The following is an 11,653-nucleotide window of genomic DNA, read 5'->3' on the forward strand; positions in this document are numbered from 1 at the left end:
GCGCCATTAATGAGTTTTTCAACCAGAAACCGTTTTTGGGCTAACTAAGGAGGACCTCACAAAGATGTTTATCTCTCCAAGAGTTCCTCTTGAAACGTAGTGGACGTTATTTCCGGTTGAAAACCCCTGCTTGTGGAGACTTTATTTCGACATTTGGAACCTTATAAATTTTGTTGGATTCACCCTCCCTGCTGCTGGTTACCAAAATGAAGGGGAAGAAGTGGACTTTAGCTGAGAAATTTGAAGGGGAACCTTCTATTCGTAAGTTCAAATTAGTTGAAGAGGACATTGATGAGAATCTTAAAGATGGAGGTAAGTGGAGTAATGAAAGCATAAGTTTTATTTGTACGATAAATCGCTGATTTCCCACACCTATATTATATATCACATAGGCAAAAAATATAATTATAATTAATTAACTAAAAGGCAAGCTTATCTACTTTTTGTTATCTCCTATCTCCTTTAGGATAATGAAAGAATAGGGTTTTAACGGTATCAGCACCACGACTGTGATTAAAGTTGATATAGTATATGCAATTAATTTCAGCGATCGTGCTGAGTGCTGCACAATCAAGGTCTTAACATGCCGACTGCATGATGGAAAATGACCACGTTTTCACCTCAACCGAATTGGGGAGTACTTTAATTCAACGATACATACCTGTGTAGGCAGTTAGGGATTCGGACTGTCTTTCTGCAGCACAGCCGCCACTTTATCACACTTCATCCCTCATTCTCTAGTCACAAAATTTCACTCGTACACATATATAGATCAAGTTGTTTCAAATCATTTCAGAGGTAATATGCGAGGCCGTTTATCTAAGTGTTGATCCCTACATGAGGTAAATGTATTATAATTTAATAATTAAGTCACAAAGTTGTGTGTGTGTGTGTGTGTGTGTGTGTGTGTGTGTGTGCACGCGTGCATGTATGTGCTACATTGTCTCAAGTTTTACACCACACTTCATATCTCGGTGCAAACACTACAATTTCCATTTCGGCTTCCAAGTTAACAGATTTACCTTTGTTTAATTCCTTGACATGAATTTGAAACGAATGATGCTCTTTGCGATCATGACTAGCTTCCACTATGTCAAATAATGTCGCTATGTAAATCGCCATCGCTATCTGGCAATCCACTTGACTTTTTAAAAAAAAGTTATTCGTTCGCTGACTGGCTCGTCGATCACATACGTGTATTGAGAGTCCAGCAAAATAATTCCGTGCACTTGATCTCCTCCTTAATTTGTTTGTTGTAATGATTTACTAAACGTAATACTGAGATAAACCTTGATAATTATTTGATTAAAGTAAAGTTCTTCGTAAAGATTTGTCAACATGTATTTTTATAAAATGTAAATTTGTTCATGCTCATTATAGTATTTCCACTGTCAAGCTTTCAATTTTAGAGTTAAATAGTTTTTTGAAGTAGTTCCCACAAATGCTTAAATGGAAGTGATCGATTCAAAGAATTTTGAAGTTTGGAATAGCTGTATCCAGAGGCATGTAATATTTTAGAAATGGTGAACATTAAAGGGACGGCTCAATTTGCTAAATGGTTGCTTAGAAACAAGTCCGAAATTTAAAGAGCATTTTCAAACGGCCCACTTCTTCCGACACAAACTGATGCATTAGCCCAAAACTAGAAGCGTGTGTGTGTGTGTGTGTGTGTGTGTGTTCACTGCAATCAACAGGACTCAATATTGCCCTGACTAAGATGTTCGGATTAAACCAAAACTAATAGTGTTTTTATTGTAGTACTCGTTCAAAAGGTCATTTGAAAGAATGTAATACGTTTCGTGCAAATTTGAGCAATACAGTCATTTTCTTTAGTGAATTGTAAATAGGGCTGGAAACCGCAAAGTGTCTTTGACGAAACTAAAAGTACGCATACAAAATTTGACTCCATTGTAACGCATGGACGAAATGCGAAAATTCCGAATGACCGCTGACCAATCATATCGAGCTAACTTCAGATGGTATATTGACCTTGGAGGATACTGCTAATTATAGCAAAAGTAAGGCAGAATCATCATAAATATTTTTGTATATACTGTCCTTATATTTGATGGATAGCTTTGCATTAGAAATCAAAACAGGCCGAATGGGCATACGTGTACTTTTCATGCTCCATTTATTCTTTGTTTTCAATTTCACGTTGTCACTTATGCTAGTATCCATAATATGAAAATAGTGGCCTTAGTGACCTACTTTTCTTGTTAAAGTGGATAATATACGTATTCGACAATGTATCGGCGAATCAGGCGAGATAGCATTACACAAAACCATGTTGGCTAATTCTTAGCACCGACTTTCAATTATTTTATCAATTGTAAAACTTTCGGAAAAGAAAATGTTTAATATGGATTGATTTTAGGATGATCAATACAGTAACAATTAATTCATGCAATTTGATTTGTATCCTCTCTTAATAGTCTCCTATTTAAAATACTAATATTATTCGTCTTCAAAAACAAATCGAAATTCGTGTATGATAGAGGCATTCAAAGATATACACGTGATGCTCAATATGCGAATAATGTGACAGAATAAGGAAATGTATTCTAATTCTGCCCTCATATTGCCAAACTTGTAATATTCTTGTAAAGGAAATATTTGCACATTGACTCTTTTTTTCCAGGTTTTTTGCCAATGATGTAGGATATGTCGTAAAGGGAGAGCAAGTCGCTAAGTAATCATTGCATTTTTTTAAAACATTGTTCAAATCAGCAAATGCAGTATTTTCGTTTGTTTGTTGTGTTTTTTACACCTACAGTAACTGACTGGCATTTAGTACAGATTACGCGATGAAATATGTTATAAGGTACAAGGTTGGAAATAAGGTAAAACACGAAGTGAAAGAAGGACAATGTCGACTTACTGATCACATGTTCCCTAAGTGATCGATTTGTAAAACCAAAATTACGTTCTGTAAAGACAAATATATCAGATTTTGTTATTGTTAAAAGTATCTCCAAATTTAAAAAATAGACCAAAAATAATAATGCAGCTCAGATTTGTACGCAGAGAAAACATGATGCAACCAGCCATGCAAATAACTTTATCAAGGGCAAATTTTCATGAGGTTTCACTACACTGCCAATCAGTTGCTATGACACGATTCTGACGCCCCTAAGAAAATCACTGATACCTTTACTCTGATATTCATGCAGAGTTGCCAACCAGTAAAGAGAGATTACATCATTTACTAGAAAGCAGCATTATTAAAGTCTAAAAAGGAAAAAATATGTTTACTGAGATGAGCATTTGGATGACAAACAATTAGTGTGATTCGGTCGGTCCAGAAAAGTCACTTGAACAAAAATTGGTAGTTAATTCATTCAGCTGCAAATATTTACTTTAAAAATGAAAAATAACCGATGTTGATTCATAATATGTCGCGTACTCAATAGTGCCTAACGCAAGTAAGTATGGGTGCATCTGAATGTATAACGCATACACTGAACGTATAACGCATACACTGGATTTCATTGGAAAATGTAGGAAATTTAAAATAAATTATACCGAACTTAAAACTGCTGTAATACTTGAAACCCAGCCTACTGTATGGAATATGAATACATGGTGAAATAGATAAAATATTGTTAAAAATGACTAGGTAGCTAAATGGATAATCACTATCATAATACATTTTTAATGGAAAATATAAGGTTCACAATACGTTCTCTTTGCAGAGTTGTTCGAAGCAAAACTTCAGACTTCAAAGTCGGTTCCCTTGTTCTGGGAAATTTTGGATGGAGAAGTCTCACAAAAGTATCAGACCGCTCGAAGATGAGACCAATGCCAAATTTAGGAGATTTTTCACCGTCGCTAGCCTTTGGAGCACTAGGAATGCCAGGGTAGGTGTATGAACTCTTCAACGTGTTGTTTTAAAAGAAGTATTCTGGATCACAAAACACCTTTGTGCTCCTGTTTGTCTTTTTTTAGATTTATTTTATTGTTTTACTTCCTTTACTTTACTTTCTTATATTTCTTTTTGTTCTTTTGTCTCGCTGTAATCTATAACTCATTGGAATCGTTTATTGTAGTGTGTCTATGTGAAGGGCACATTGCCTACATAGGCTCGATCTTACCTTTAAAGTGCAGATGTGCTGTAAAACATTAAACCACATCAAACCACTCTGGCTTTATATCCAAAACGCACAGGACATATTCATAAACAAGTGCGATGTCGCTTGATATGAAAATCTGTGTTACTGAAATAATTATTTTTAAGTACGGGGATAATTATCTGTTTAAATAATCAAATACTATTTATCCAACGGTTAAGACTTGGAGAACCCTGAGCGAGAATTAAATAATATTGATATTTGAAAGAACTCTTTTGCATGTGCGAGTTATAAAACTATTATACAGTCATAGTATCTCAATGCTTAGCACGCCAGACTCGTGACCAAAATTCTGCTGGTTCGAATCATGCCATCTGATCAACTAGAGAGGACTATGGCGGCAATGGGAATAACCCACTTGGATTGCTATGCAATAACATAATACGATTCTTGAGTGTACACTATTTATACATTGAAATCTCAGACAGTGAGATATTTGAATCTATCAAATGGAATCAGTTTTGTCACGTGTGCGGTTTAAACTGTTTTACGGAAAACGAGACGGTACCCTTTTGCATTTTCGGTCTTAGGGTTGCAATATACGATGATCTGAGTTTAATTATACTATAAGAATAAAGCTGCTTTATAGGTTTTCTCCAGTCCTTTTGGAGTTAAATAAAACTGCATTTATAAACAGCATTATGACGTTAAAAGCGCCGCATGCTGTAAATGAATAATACTGTTTTCCTTTCTCGTTTCATTTTCTTGTTTTTCTCTTCATTTCTTACCCTAAATTAGTAAGCCTTAAGTAGACTAGTTAATTCATTCCTATCTTCTGAGTATTATTATATGAATATGATCGTAAATAATTTTTAAGGCCTAATTAATGCGAGAAAATGAACCAGAATTATCCTGACAATATCTAATATGCTACTTGACCAACTTACTGTACAGCTAGTACATATCCTTGCTACATGTCAAGATAGTTCATGTTTGATTTAATTCCATCTCCATTGTCATAATTGTCTTAACCTACCACTTGATCATAGCATGGCAACTATTCAGATACCCCATCCTATAACCACACGTTGACATAATGGGTACATAAATACGAATTTACATCCGTACCCCAAAGGGGATTAACCCGTGACCATAGCGCTGAAACTAGTAAGACATTCAAACAATAATCATTTGCATACTGACTGGGTATGAAAAGACAGATGTATATAACCAGGAAACATTGGTCCCATTGGAAGTCCTCAGAATTAGAGACCAAACCAAGAAGTTTAAACTTAGACTGGAGATCAAAAACATGGAAGCACTCTGATACGTGTTGAAACTACACAAAATTTCAGCAGTACGGCATTACTTACGGTTTTTTTCCTGCTGGTTTTTGTTTTGTTTTGGAAAGTTTGTTGTCGCTTTGGTACATGCACACTGGCAGCTCGATGGGGGTCTTGCGTAATACTTTCATATGCACTATTTTATCCAAAATGACACAACTCCAGATATTTGCCTTCAGTAAGTGTTTGACACAGTCATATTGCCACAACATTTGAATATGACTGACAGTCACTCCGAAGGCTTACAAGCGCAATAATCTGCCTGAAATCTACAGAAACTTCTTACTCGTTTTTCTGTAGACTTGGAAGAGTGAACTTGATATTGCTAAACAGAAAATAGTTGTCTTCTTTATTCATTCATTCAACATCATATACTAAAATCGGTCCGAGTCCTTTTAAAGACCTAACATCAGTATTAGATATTTTTTTACTCCATTTTCAAGTGGTCGCCTAGCAAAAATGTATTGTTTTTCTCGGGGTTCCTCTCTCACTTCCACTTCATTGCACCACCGCCTTAGCGACTAACCAAATTAACATCAGGTCATTCCAAGATTTGTGCTAAAATTACTTGAATATATATATATATATATATATATATATATATATATATATATATATATATATATATATATATATATATATATATATATATATATATATATATATATATATATATGATCTTAGATGAACAGCCTACATTGGAGTAATGGACGTGTTGAAAGTCAAACCAGGAGAGACGTTTTATCGTAACTGCGGCTGCTGGGGCTACAGAAAGTGTTGCTGGACAGATTGCGAAATTAAAGGTTTGGATTTGTCTTAAAAATTAACAATATAAACTATTGGATTTCAAAAACTATGGAAGTTATTAGATTTTACAAATTATTGAAGTTATTACATTTTAACTCTGGAAGTCATTACATTAGCTATTGAGGTTAGTACACTGTAACATTAACTTGGTCTTTCTGCTCTGGAGTTTATAATAACGATGACGTAGCTTCAGTCTGACCAAATGTATTACTACTTGTGTTTATATTTAGGCAACAGTCTGATTATGCATACCTATAAAGACTCAATCGGATGAAAAGATAAAACAGCTGGATAAATGTACCCATCTTTCTTTCAGGAATGCAAAGTTATTGGTTTTGCTGGGAGTAAAGAAAAGTGCGACTTGATCAAAGAATATGGCTTTGACTATGCCTTTAATTACAAAGAAGTCACTCTTGAACAAGCGTTGTCGGAAGCTGCACCGGAAGGAGTCGATTGCTATTTTGATAACGTAAACATGCCTCATCAAGTTCTTTTTCTCAAAGACAGATATGCTTGAAACGGTCCTTCTTCTCTCTTCCTTTCACTTTTTTATGGATTGAGCGACTAGTGAATTATTTATACTTGGATTGGCGCGTGATCGAACTGGACATGGTCTTTTTGTATGAATGTATGCAGTTATAGTCCTGCACGTCTATTTTTCACAAATACTTAAACTATGTATATTCGCGATTTGGATGGATGAATGAATGAATTAGATGGATGGATGAATGAACTAGATGGATGGATGGATGAATGAATTCGATGGATGCTTCTGTCCTAGGGTAAGATAGAAACTCTTAAGTGATTGCAAAAATTCAACAGACTAAGGGAATGACGGGCATATTTCGAGTTACTAAGGGTACGAAGGCTGGGGGAGCATACAAATTATTTTCCTCTACGACGCTTTGTGTTGTACAGAGAAAGGGAGGGAGGGTAGAGGGAGGGGGAGGGAGAGTGAAGGGAAGCAAGGGAAGGGGAGAGAGTGAGGGGGAGAGGGAGGAGGAGAGAGTGAGGGAGAGAGAGTGAGGAGGAGAGAAAGAGGGAGGTAGAGAGGGAGGTAGAGAGGGAGGGAGAGCAATTCGTTTGGAAGGATGGCTTTCAACTTTCAAAGCTCTTTCTTTAATTATTTGACATCTTTCTTTACAGGTGGGTGGAGAATTCACAAATAACATCTTGTCCTTCATGAAAACGAAAGGACGAATAGCAGTATGTGGTTCAATGTCTACCTACGGAATGGATGACAATCAGCCTATAGGTAGGCACACACACACCGACTCACACACACACGCAGACACATACATGGCTTGACATATACAAATAGTTATATATTCACACAGGCACACTGTCAGTCTATTTCACTCACTCTTAAGTAAGTTGTCGTTATCAGTTATGCAATTAGGTGTAATTGTGTGGTCTAAATTGTCTATATACAGAAGATTTCTGTCTGAACACACTTTAATAGCCCCACCCCCATAGTATATTTTGTAATTCTAAACTTTCTATTTTATCATTATTATCAATCACTGTATGCCAATAAGGTTACAAAAATTAAATTGTATGAACAAGTGAGTACATACTGGAAACGTCACAAGTTGGAAGGCAATCTGTCTTTTGTTAAAAGATTTAAATTAACCTTCTTAGTGTAATACGTTTTATACTAACCTTCTTATTGTAATAAGTTTTATACTAACCTTCTTAGTGTAATAAGTTTTATACTAACTTGACGTTATGTAAGTAGAGTTCATAATATGAATGTGATGATTCGGAAATGGACATAATAAACAATAAACTATCTTGAATTGGTCAAGTAGTGTATTAGATATTGTCGGGGTCATTCTGGTTCATTTTCTCGCATCTGTTAGGCCTTTTACGTCAGTAGGGGATGACCTTACATCATTACATAGATAATTTTAGAGTCAGGAAGGGTAATGACGAATAAATCCAAAAAATGGCATAAAGGTAATAAATCTTTCGATAATAACTATCGCAATGTCAATTAAAATCTCTAAGTAGGATTATTTCTCTACATTAAACTATCAATATTATTTTGGGATGTTTTGATAAAATTTGGAAAATATGTAATTTTATTTATTCCTGTAATTTTATTTATTCCTGATTTATGTCAGTCTGACATCCAGATACATTGCAAATAATCGGTCCTGTGACTTTCAGGTGAAGTGAAAACATGCGATGTTAATTTTAATTTTACTGGATGAAACCCACTGTTGCCTGAAAATCTCAACTTTTCATATTTTACGATAAAACTTGACTGCCATAATTGTTTGTTTTCATTACTTTCCTTTTTACCCTTCCATCACCCAGGCTCCTTGCCCTACCACACAATGCTAAAGAAAACACTCACGGTTCAGGCTTTCCTTGTCTACTACTACCATTCTAAATGGCCAGCTGCCTTGAATGAGATGGTACAGTTGGTGAAAGAGGTGAGGATACCCATCTATTATCGCCTTCGTCGTCATCATAATCATCATCACTAATAATTATTATTAGTTGCAGTAGTAATGGTAATAGTAATTGTTGTTGCTGTTGTAATAATGCTTATTGTTGTAGTGCCATAAATACTTCATCATTGAAGGGAAATGAACAGGTACGCGTGAGTAGTTAAGTGGGACACCCTAGGGACAATGGGACTTACCATTAAAACACCTTGGGACACTCTGGGGACAATGGAAATTTAACATGGGAAAAATTGCTGGGACATTCTAGGGACAAGGGGAATTGAACATGGGAATAGAGTGTGGGTCAGTCTAGGGACAAGGGAAATTTAACATGGGAGAAAAAAAGCAATTCTAGGGACAAGGGGAATTGAACATGGGATTTTTTTTGTTTTTTTTTAAAAATAAAAAAATAAATAAAATAAAATAAAATAAAAATAAAAAAAAATTACAAAAACAAATGGGGTAGGCAATTGAAAGTCTATCTCTTTTCGAGAAATGTGGGTGGCCCTGAAAAGGGCCTTTGGTTCATCATCATCTTCTTTTATTTCCTCCACTGCTTCCACCAAGTTCTCACTTTTACCAGTATTCCTTTCTTCTTCTCCTTCTCTGGCATCCAGTCTGGATGACCTATTGCTCGGAATTTCTCCTGTATTATGATCCAATTGTTGTTGAGTTTGTCAAAGGCCTCTTTTTTCTTTAAGTTTTCCTTATCCTTTCGTTCTTTATTCCACTTGTCTTTGATCTTCTTTACTTCTTCCTCCATTACTTTTCTCATAAGTTCTTCCGATTTCTTAAGCTGGTCCAGGCCTTTTTTGACAAAGGACCACTCTGTCCATTCCATTACGTCTTCCAAAAAGCACCTTACTTCTATCACATTATCCATGGCTTCCTTTAAGTGACCAGTCTTTACATACTCTGGATCTATAAAGCCTCTTAGTCTTTTTACTTCTTCTTCTATCATCTCTTTCACCAGATCCATAGCTAATTTCAGGTTGGTCACTTGCCTTCTGACAAAATCTCGGGTAACTTCATGCTTCCATTCTCGTTCAATCCTTTCCACTGCATAAGCTCCATCCACCATCCAATACCAAATGTCCTTCAACTGGTTAAACAATTCTGTTACAGCTACCATCTTCCTTGTCTTTATTCCGTAGAATGGTTCCAACATCAAACCTTGTGGGTTCTTATAGTTAAAGCGCGGACGTGAAGGAAAACATCCCCTACTTTTCTCATTTCATATGATCTGCTATCCACATACGTGAAGCAGCAATAAACAAACCCAAAATCTGCTATTCACACACGCAAAGCATTAAAATGAAACCCCAAATTTACTATCCACACACGCAAAGCATTAAAATTAAACCCAAATCTACTATTCACACAAACGTACGTGAGCGCTTACAAACACAAACACAAACACTATAAAAAAAGAGTGAGTATTTATATTCACACTACTCTACATACACACATTGGCAAATAGATTACTATATCTATTCTAGAGATTGGGGTAGCCATGAAAAGGGCTGTTTGTTTTCTCGAACTCCATGATACCTGGTTAATCATGGCACCTTCCAGGCCTGGCACCACACACACATCTTCTTCCCCAGTCTCCTTTCGCTATTTTTGGGGAGAGAGCAGAGGAGGGATAAGTGGCTTCAGATCCCCAATCTTCTGTCTCTGGGATTCTGAAATTTCCTCTCTCCTTTTCTTCCTCTTCTTTGTTTCTTCTCTCCTCCTCTTCTTTGTTTCTTCTCTCCTCCTCTTTCATTCTTCCCTCTTCTACGATGGCCTCTGCAGCCAGCTCATTCACTATACTCCTGGCATATTCCAGGTGTACATGAAGTTCAAGCAGTTTAGCTAGTCTGGTGTTCATTCTGGTGGTGTTGATCAATCAACAAGGGTAGCTAGACTGCCGAACGATTTTTAATTTATACTGAAAGCGCGGACGTGATGGAAAACATCCACTAAAAAACAAAATTGATCTTACCTAGATCATAACCAAACAACGCGCGGACCTAAAAGAAACACTCACTCACTTTTTTATACTGCCCATCACTATTCTAAAAAATTTTCATTTAATCAATAATATACTATCCACATACGCAAAGCAATCCAATCAAACCCCAAATCTACTCTCCCCACACGTCAAACAGCAAAAAACATGATCTTAATCTACTATCCACACAAACGTACGTGAGCACTTACCAACACACAATCATATACACAAACACATACACTCACACTATGAAAAAAGAGTCAGTGTTTATATTCACACTACTCTACATACACACATTGGCAAATGGATTGTTATTTCTTTTCTAGAGATTTGGGGTAGCCCTGAAAAGGGCTGAATTTTTGCTTGCGTCAAGTTGAAGCTAGGGCGATCTTTTAGTTTCTAAGAATGCGACGTCCTCTGAGGATAGACTTTCTGACGATAGGTCTGCTTCTTCGGAAAGAAAAGAAGAACTCTTTGGTGTCGATACGACAATCTACAAAGCCTCTGTCAGGTTCAGGTTCCTGCTGCTGCTGTTGTTGCTGTTGCTGTCGTTCTGCTGTTTCTGAAGTCTGTACTTCTCTGTCCATTCTTCTTTCTCCCTGTTCACTTCTTCTCTGAAGAGCTCTTCTATCAGGTCTTCAGTGACTTTTAACATTCTCACATTCTCTATCTCTTCTGGCTTCGGTATCAGACTGTGTCTGACCCTATGCAAATTCACGTAGGCTTGTTTAGCTTAGCTAGTTTGGAGCACATCTTCGTAGAAGGATGAGTCGACAATGGATCGTTAGACTGGAGGCTACCCCGGCTTTAAAGTCAAAGCGCGGACGTGAAGGAAAACATCCCTCCACGGTTTTCGAGCCGCAACGTTCAATGAGTGTCATGAGAGGGATAGTAAGAAGTCAAAGAGCATGAATCAAAATTCTTATAGCCAAACAAAAGACAAAGGCATTTTTGTTCAAAACACAACATTTTTTTTATTCA

At 36.4% G+C, this 11,653-nt stretch overlaps 1 pseudogene; it reads left to right on the forward strand.

The window, feature by feature from the left end:
* Positions 1–5,563: 5,563 nt before the first annotated feature.
* Positions 5,564–8,715, forward strand: LOC149802262 (prostaglandin reductase 1-like; annotated as a pseudogene).
* The last annotated feature ends 2,938 nt before the right edge of the window (positions 8,716–11,653 follow it).

The sequence above is a fragment of the Sinohyriopsis cumingii genome, chromosome 4 (genome assembly GCF_028554795.1).
Source record: "Sinohyriopsis cumingii isolate HCF-2022 chromosome 4, ASM2855479v2, whole genome shotgun sequence".
Taxonomy (NCBI): domain Eukaryota; kingdom Metazoa; phylum Mollusca; class Bivalvia; order Unionida; family Unionidae; genus Sinohyriopsis; species Sinohyriopsis cumingii.